Raw genomic sequence first — 9,918 nt, forward strand, 5'->3', positions numbered from 1 at the left:
ATGGCTGAAGCCCTGGGGGCAGTGAGAAGAGCTGAGCTAAAATAGAAAGTAGGCACTAGACCACAAAGGGCCTGGGAAGCCAGGCTGAGGAGTTTGGACTCTATGGAGGGTGGTAGAAATGCACAACTTTGTGTAGGGCCAACACATGGTCAGATTTGTTTCAGGAAAAGTCATTCAACTCACAGTAGAAAACAGATGATAGGAAAAGACAAAACAAACCAGAGCCTTTCTCAGTTATCTGTGGAAAAAAATATGGGGACCCCCCAGTGGGAGTAGCTGTAAAACTGGAGCAAAGAACAGATTTGCAATATTATTAAGGAGGGAGAATTAGTGGGACCTAGTGATGTTGATGTGGGAGAGTGAAAGACAAGTGTTTCCAAATAATTCCTCAGTGGGGCATCTAGTCCCATCCATTCTTCTCTACAGTGTCAGGGAAGGATTTGGGGGTTATGGGAGGTATGCAAGCAGGCACGATTAGTAGGTACTCTGGGGTCATGGTAAGGGTGCTCTCTCTGAAGAGCATTTGGGGCGGCAGTTAAAGGCTGGAATCGTTGTTTGTAAATGGAAATTTAAATCTCTGATCTCCTGAGATCAGAGTTGAGAAATTGTGCCAATTCCAAGGCATTTAGTCATATTTATAAAGTAGGTAATTTGTCAAGTTCCTTTTGGTAGTTCCCAGTTGTGTTCAAATATCTCCCCTGAAGACACACCACAGATACTCAATAAAATACTTCCCCCAAACACCAACGACACTTCCTGAAGTTTTCAGAAAGCATTCAGAAACAACACATTCAAAAAATTCTCTTTAAGCACCCCTTAATTGCCAAGCACTGTGCTGGTGCTGGGACTGCAGAGATGAATATGACTCAGGCTCTATCTTCCAAATGTTCGCAGAGCAGCAGGGTTGACAGGCAATTAGCCAATAATTAGAGCACTGTAATTAGGATAAACAAGATGCTAAAAGAGCAAGGAGGAGAAATGCCGAAACAATCATTAAAGGCTTCATGGAAGTGGAGGCTTTTCAGTGCTGTCTTGGGAGGAATTCATCAGGCAGGTAAGATGAGTAGCTTGAAGCAGAGAAGACAGAAGCATCAGGAAATCAAAATAGCCTTGTACATTTTACACTTAGAAAACATCAGGCAAAAAAAAAAAAGAAAAAAAGAAAGAAAACATCAGGCAGTTCAGGATGAGGGGAGAAAGCAAGGTTTAAGAGGTCACATTGTAAACTGTCTTGTATAAAACCATAGTAAAAAGCCAAAGGAGGAAAGCCTACTGGGAAGCTGCAAAGTTCCACGTGAAAAATTCTAACTAAAGGGACAGAGAAAATGGCTACAGGTTTGAGAGAAATGAGAGGGTAGAAATGGAAAAATTAAAGATAAGAATTTTAGATATATATATGGGAAAATTATAACTGCATGGCAGCCACAAGAAATTATTTACATTGATGTTTATTACAAGTCTACTCTTATAGGAAGTTAGAAATGTTTGGGGTGGGGTCTAAATATTGAAATGGATGCCAGGGGAGTCAACTGCACACCCTACAGAACCTCCCTGGCTCTGCTTATCAACAATGAAGCAAGTAATGCACGAATATCTTACAATGCAGGATGTGGAATAAAGTACGCGTGATCCTTTGAGGCTGGGAGGACTTGACCTTGAAAGCTGTTTGCACTACTATTTGACCTTGAACTCCATGTTCAGAACCCCTTAAACATGATACTGATGATGATCTTATCTTCCTGTATACCATCAGAGAGAAGGAAAGGATGTGTGTGTTCATTTAAGCTAGATAAAACCACGCAGAAGACAGTTATTTTTACAGGGAATTATCACTGTAGTGAGCCAACTTCGAGTCCATAACCGGAAAATGGCTCACAACTCTTCTCTTACCATGCCCAGGGGTTTATCAAAACCAACATCCTTAAGTATTCCACAGTTGGTTTCAACGGCTGGATGTTTTAATCACCCTAAAAATTGGGGGGATAGATTTGATAATTATAATGAAGCCACAAATTGGAGTTATATTTCCCAAAAGCCGTTAGAACACAGGTATCCCATGGTCCTGTGAAGCACACAGCTGGATAGCTTGATTCGGCTCAGCTGGCTTAGAAATTAGAACAAGGGGTCTAAAATGTGGTATATGCCTGAAAATATGTTTTGATACCCACAATGACAGGCCAAGGGGTAGCCCCCAGACAGAGCCAAGATTTTTCTCAGAAAAAGATTAGGTGTCCAGGTTAAGATAAAGACAGTTAGATAATGATAGCCCCAAACGTTTATGTTATCATTTAAATAACCCTTGAGATTTTTGCCTAGAAAAAAATTAAAGCAGATTACCCCCATTGCTCATCTGAACCATATACCACCGGAGTGAGATTCCCATAAAGTATCATACACTTTAAATATATCATAACTGCAAGATATACACTTAAATAAACAAGTTTACTTGCTGGATAGAAAAGTTTTCCTTAAGGGACTTAAACTTCAAGAAACAAATATGAGAACGTTAGTTGATAACAATTGTTCTAGAGCTCTCCTTTCTGAAACTATTATGTAACAGAAACAATTGTCCATTCAAGTCAGTCCTGGATGTTGACAATAAAACCGTATATTTGGCATCTAAAAAGTTGGGGGATATTAAATGGCTCCTTAACAAAAAAGAAATCAAATTTGAGTATATTGTATGACATATGCCATGAGGGGAATTAAAAGAGCTTTAGTGAGCCCATGATTACAGCTTTATTCTCAAAGGATGTACGTGGAAAATCTAACTCCCATAGGCAACATAGATAGACGTATGTTTTACGGTTCTTTCTACAAAAAGCATCAGTTGTCCTTACCAGAACTTACATGTGTAATGTCACCTACCGGTCCTTTACCTTCCCCATGAATTCAATGTATCCTCTCATTAAGAGTCTAAAAAAGTAACTGATGTTGGAAATACATACATACATCACATGTGTACACACACACACACACACACACGTACCTTCTTCCCAGTTCAGAAACAGGTGTTCCTCTTTTGCTGTTACCAGCAGCTTCTTTTTCTTACAGGCTTTTTGCTTTCTTGGCCTTTCATCACTGGAGCTGGTGTTTACCCTCGAGCTGACATTTCAACGTCAACCCACCAGGTGTCCACAGTCCTCTCTCCCATGACACTCCTGTAGCAGATGGTGCAAATGGCCTGGCACATACATTCTGATTCATTGCAAAAAACCAAACTGCCAGACTGCTGACTAGTTTGGCAAGAAAGGGAGAAAGTTGTTGCTAAAAAAAAAAACCTATTATGAATTATCCTTCATGTGGTGACTTTGGACTTGTCCCTGCTTAAAGATGATTAGTAATTTATTTAACAAGATTAAACAAAAGCTTTTAGAGGAGTTCCCTATTTGCAAAGATGGCTATAGGCAGCAGGAACTTGTCCATACAGCAAAATGAGCAAACAATAGAAAGTCATAACAAAATGACACCAAATGCAAAATATTAAACGAATTTTTTTAATTGATAAATGGAAACAGTAAAAGGTGTTTTGAGTTTGTGGAGTGGGTTTTTTTTTGTGGTTTTTTTTTGGGGGGGGGTGTTTTTTTACTTCCTGATACTATTCTAAAAATCTCTAACACAAAACTTTTTAATAATACTAGTAGTCTATGATGTTAAGGTTTTTTTTTCAAAAATATTTTATTAGTTATTTTGTAGAAAGTGCACCTGACTTTTTGCCCATTTGGAAACAACTTTGAAAAGGGAATGGAATTCTACTAGGCAGATCTCCACACAATCACGTGCACACAGGTCTAAATGCTTTTGCTTTATAGAGTTAAAACCTTGGAATTGGTTCTCAACTCCCCTTTATCACTTCCATTACTCTGTTCTACTCTAACTCTGCATTATTTTGAGGTCTGTCATCTGCTAGTCCTTCCAGTAGGATCTCTAATGCCTCCTTATGTGGGTTCAGCTTCACTCACTTCTTACCCCATGCTTTAGTCATTAGCTACAGAGTTCTAAAATGAGTCATGATGCCAGAAACACGGGGAGTTCTAGATCAGTGTCACCCTACTTTTGCTCATAGAGCCCAACCTGTACCACTAGACTCCTGATTTGAGGCTCCTGCCCTCTTGACAGAATTCTGGCCCCCTTCTCTCTGGGGCAATCTGAATTTTACAGCCCACATCCCATTACATAGACCTGATTCTAGTATCCTTTGTCCAAAGTGTCCAGTACACTAAAGTCTCAGCGTCCCTCACAGCTGAACAGTAGGGATAAACAGAAAATCTTAAAAGAAGCCACAAAAAAGTATAAATTATATAAAAAAGAGCAAAGGTAAGGATGACAGCAGATTTCTAATCCGAATTTGTGGAAAGTGTGTAGCAACATCTTCCGAAATACTGAAAGAAAAAAAAAACCTGCCAATTTGGAATTCTGTGAAAATGTCTTTCAAAAACAAAGGTGAAACAAGCACTTTTTTAGACATATGAAAGTAGAAAGAATATAACACCTGCCAGCCTATAGTATGAGAAGTGTTACAGGAAGTCTTTCTGGCATAGAGAAAATGATAACAGATGAAAATATGGATCTATATAAAGGAATGAAGAACACTAGGAATGGTAGATACATAGTAAATATATAAGATGTTTTAATATTACCTAAATTTTTTAAAAAGTAATTGATAGTTAACCAAAAATAATAACAATGTAATATATATAGAAGCAAAATGTATGCCAGCAATAGTACATAGGTTGAAAAGAGGTAAATGTAAGTATAGTTGACTCTTGAGCAACAGGAGTTTCAACTACACAGGTCCACTTACAATGCAGATTTTTTATGGTATAGTACTGTAAATGTATTTTCCTTATGACTTGCTTAATTACTTTTTTCCCCTAGCTTCCTTTCTTATAATAAAACAGTATAAAATATATATAACATATAAAATATGTGTTAATGGACTGTTTATGCTATTGATAAGACTTCCAATCAATAGTAGGCTATTGATAGTTAAATTTGGGAGGAGTTAAAAATCCATGCCCCAACGCCTACATTGTTAAAGGGTCAACTGTATGCTATTAAAAAGTTCTTCAATAATTCATAAAGTAGTTTAATATCACTTGAAAATAGCCTGTGATAAGTTAAAGATGTATACTGTAAATCAAAAAACAACCACAGAGGGGCACCTGGGTAGCTCTGTCAGTTAAGTGTCCAACTCAGTTTTAGCTCAGGTCATGACCTCAGGGTTATGAGATCAACCCCCATGTCAGGCTCCAGGCTCAGCACCACATCTGCTTGGGATTCTCTGCCTCTACCTCTCCCCTCCACTCATGCTCATTCACTCCCTCTCTCTCCCTCTAAAATAAATAAAATCTTTTTTAAAAAGAACCATTGAAATACTAAAACAAACTGTTGTAGCTAATAAGCCAACACATGAGATAAAATAGAGCCTCAAAAAATATTTGGCTAATTCAAAAGGCAGAAAAGAAGGACAAATGAAACAAAAAGCAGATAAGACAAATAGCGAGAAGACAGATTTAACCCTAATTATATCAATAGTCACATTACATGTAAATGGTCAAAATACCCCAATTAATGGGCAAAGACTATCAGGTTAGATAAAAAACAAAACCCAATTTGATGCCCTTATAAGAAATGCACCTTAAATATAAAGACAAGCAGTTAAAAATAAAGGATTAAAAAATGTTACACAAATCAGAAGGAGATTTCAGAACAAAGAATATTACTAGGGATAAAGAAGTTCCTTTGTAACAATAATAACCTCAAAATATAATAATCTCTTCACCAAGAGATATATAGACATTTAAGCACTTAATCACAGAGCTTCAGCATGAAACAAAAACTGATAAAACTTCAGAAAGAAGAAAACAGATTCATAATTAGAGAGATTTTATTTTTTTATTTTTTTAAGATTTTATTTATTTTATTCATGAGATACACACAGAGAGAGACAGAGAGAGGCAGAGACACAGGCAGAGAGAGAAGCAGGCTCCCATGCAGGGAGCCTGATGTGGGACTCAATCCCAGGTCTCCAGGATCACTTCCTAGGCCGAAGGCAGCGCTAAACCACTGAGCCACCCAGGCTGCCTGAGAGATTTTAATACACATATCAATAATTGATAAAAACAGGAGACAGAAAATCAGTAAGATTACTGAAGACTTAATAACAGCATCAACAAACCTGACTAATTGACAGTTACAGAGCACTCCATCCAACAACAATATACATTCTTTTCTAAGGCACAGGAAAATTGTCCAAGACAGATTATATTCTGGGCCACAAAGCAAGTCTCAATAAATTAACAGGTTTTAATTCATACAAGGTATATTCTCTGACCAGAATGGAATTAAATTAGAAATCAATAACATAAATTACATGGTAAATCCCCACCTATTAGAAGATTAAATAATATGTTTCCAAATAACTTATGGGTCATGGAAGAAATCAGAAGGGAAATTGGAAAGCCTTGTCGACTGAATGAAGATGAGAACATATCAATATTTTGGGGATGCTACTGAAGCAAGATTTAGAGAAATTTATAGCACTAAATGTACACATTAGGTACAGCATCAAAAGCATCTCTACAGAAGAAAATATTGACATATTCAGCTTCCCCAAGATTCAAAATGTCTGCTCTTTTGAAAACACTGTTTATAGAATGAAAAGATAAGCCACAGACTAGGAGGAAATATTTATAAAACATGTATCTGACAAAGGACATAGAGCAAGAATACATAAATGACTCTCTAAACTCAAGAGAGCAACCTAAGTTTTAAAAATAGATGTTATTTGAACAGACACTTCACCAGAGATGTTATATAGATGGCAAATAAGCTCATGAAAAGATACTTTACATCATTGCTTGTTAGAAAAATGCAATCCAAAACCATAATAAGATAGTACTATGCATCTGGCATAATGACTAAAATTAACAAGTCTGACCACAGCAAGTGCTAGAAAGTTATAGAGAAACTGGAACCTTCATATATTGCCAATAGAAGTGTAAAATAGTACGACAGTTTGACCATTTCATAGAAAGTTGAAGATACAGGGCCATATGACCCACACATTCCACTCCTAGGTGTTTTCCCAAGAAAAAAGAAAGCATATGCCGTTACACAGTATGTGAATGTTTATAGCAGCTTTATTCTAATAGTTAAAAACTAGAAACATCCAAAATATGCACCAACAGATGAAAAGATAAACCAGTACATACATTTAATGGAATACCACTTGGCAACGAAAAGAGAAATTACAGGTAGATGCTCTATAGATAAATCTCAAAATAATCCTACTGAGTGAAGGAAGCCAGACCTAAGATGAGCATCTATTTATTTAAAACTCCAGAAAATGCAAACTAATCTCTGATGGTAAAAACAGGTCAGTGTGGCAAATGGTGAGGAGGGTCACAAGGAAAGTTTTGAAGGTGATGGATGTGTTCATTATCTTGATTGTAGTAATGCTTTCATGGTTGTAGACATAGATGAAAACTCATCAAATTGTACATTTTAAATATGGACAGTTTATTATATGTTAATAATACCTAAAGTTAGAGATAGGACAGATGTGGTTTAAAGGTACAAACTTTTAGTAAATAAGTCCTAATAAGAGACCTAATGCAGATAGTATAGTGAAGCTAGACAACGATTCTATGCTGTGCTCATCAAACTTGCTAAGAGACTAGAACTTAATTGTTCCAATCACTAAAAAGAAATGATCATCCTTAAGTGACAGAGATGCTAATTATCACTACAATGGCAATCATACCACAACAGATAAATATAACAAGATAACATGGACACCTTAAATTTATACAATGTTATACATCAAGTATATTTCTATTTTTTTCTTTTAAGTAATGGATAATTATTTAGTTATTAAAACTGTTGATTACTGGAGATCATCCAGTTGGATGGTTTTCAAGCTGTGCTCTGAGGAGGTCCCTCAGGGAACACAGAGGGATGGGGGTGGCTCAAGATAGCTTCATTCTTTTTAAACCAAGCATTTTGTCCTTTATCTGACTGCTATATTGGGTTTCCTTTCAAGCTGTCATCAGAAAAAAAGAAATTTGTTGCTTCAAAGTGTTTGAAAATCACTGCCTTAATGCAAACCACTCATTACATGGAGGAGGAACTATGGCCCAGAATGGCGGAGTGACTGCTTAGAGGCACACAGAGCTAGAGCCAGACAGAACTGGAGGTTCCAGATCTCCAACCTCATGCTCTCTCTAAGGCATCCCATTGCCTCCTTTGAGAACCCCTACAATAATGTTGGCAAATAAAGATGATTCCAGTGAAAGAATCTCAAAACAAGACTCTTGTCTTTTCACCTAAGTAGAAACATTATCTTGGGCGAGTCTAAATAACGGAGTATTTCCAAAGTATCTTACTTTATATGGTCAATGAGGTATCAAAAAAAAAAATGCTAGGGCTGTATTGAATTATATTTCTTTGTGCATTTTTTTTAACTTCATGAAATGTCAAATGACTATTATTGAGTACATCAAAAATTTGCTTTAACTTATTTAAATAAATCGTGAGAAATATAAGTGTCAATAGAAGTCAGTGATTAAGAACATAGGCATTGGAATCAGTCAGGTTCAAATTCCAGCCCTGCAAATTCCAGCTCTGTTTGCCAATAGACGATTCACTCAACTCATCTCAGCCTATCTGCTGATCTTTAAAATGGAGCAAAAAAGCATTCGCTGCAGTGAGTTGCCATGGGAGTTAGATAAAATGAGACTGGTGATGCATTTATTGTGATGATGAGAGCATGGTGAGAGAGGCAGGCAAAGATCAGATGAAGTGGCAATGTTAGACAGGGAGGCATGAGTCTGCTTGATGCAAAGTAGGTGCTATCCGTATTCCCCACTGCAGGAAGAAAAGGCAGAGAACAAGACTAGAAACAGATGTTTGTCTTACCTGTAAACAGGTAAAAACTGAAATGAAAATTTTCAACTTCATTTAGAATAATGGATATCTTAGAAACAAGACCCCTGACAAGTTGGGACTCCTGACAAGAAGCACCAAATACCTTTCAGTGTACAGTAGAGCCTTATCCCCAGGGATATGTTACAAGACTCCCAGGGGATACCCGGGACCATGGGTAGTACCAAACCCTATCTATATATACTGTGTTTTTTCCTATACATGGATACTTATGATAAAGTTTAATTTGTCACTTAGGCACAGAGTAACAAGAATAACCAATAACACAATAGAACAATTGTACTGTAATAAAAGTATTGTGAGTGCATCCCCCTCTTCTTCTCTATCAAAATATTATACTGTATTCACTCTCCTCCTGTGATGATAAAACGCCTACAGGATGACAGGAAGTGAGGTAAATGATGTAGGCACTGTGACACAGTGGTAGGCTACTATTGACCTTCTGGCAGTACGTCAGAAGTAGGATCATCCGCTTACGGACTGTAGTTAACCCTGAGAAACTGAAATCATGGAAAGCAAACTGCAAATGAAGGGAAACTACTATATCTCTTTTTTTAAGAACAAAACAGCTACCTGAGGGTCCCTATGAAGTATGCCGGCCTGACCTTCCAGCTGAGATGGTCACGTCCCACTATCCGCTGGACTCCTCCACCTGCTGTCCCACAGATGCCCTATATGTGGACTTCCCAGCCTGAATTCTTTGGTCTTAACGCTGCCATAATTACCACCCCACCACACGACTCACAGATTCTGCTTCTCCCCATGCCTTCTCTACTTCACTTTGGCTTCAGTGTGGCAGCGCTCGTTTCTGTATGACAGAGAGCTGAGTCCCCCAGATTCCCCCCTCATTCCCCACATGCAACCAACTCTTCAGATTCCATCCATTTTCCATCCAACATTATCCTCTCTTGCTTGTGTCATGTCTTCAGTCTTCTTACCTACAGAAGCTACCACCTCTCACCTGAAGTA

At 37.6% G+C, this 9,918-nt stretch overlaps 1 long non-coding RNA gene across 1 annotated transcript in view; it reads right to left on the reverse strand.

Annotated features, from left to right (window-relative positions):
* The window catches only part of LOC140599822 (uncharacterized), a 101,764-nt gene extending 98,675 nt beyond the window's left edge, over window positions 1-3,089 (reverse strand). Inside the window, exon 1 of the long non-coding RNA XR_012002814.1 lies at window positions 2,990-3,089. This is a non-coding gene — a long non-coding RNA (uncharacterized lncRNA). The remainder of the gene's footprint in view (window positions 1-2,989) is intronic.
* Window positions 3,090-9,918: the final 6,829 nt, after the last annotated feature.

Source organism: Vulpes vulpes, chromosome 8, assembly GCF_048418805.1.
Source record: "Vulpes vulpes isolate BD-2025 chromosome 8, VulVul3, whole genome shotgun sequence".
NCBI lineage: Eukaryota > Metazoa > Chordata > Mammalia > Carnivora > Canidae > Vulpes > Vulpes vulpes.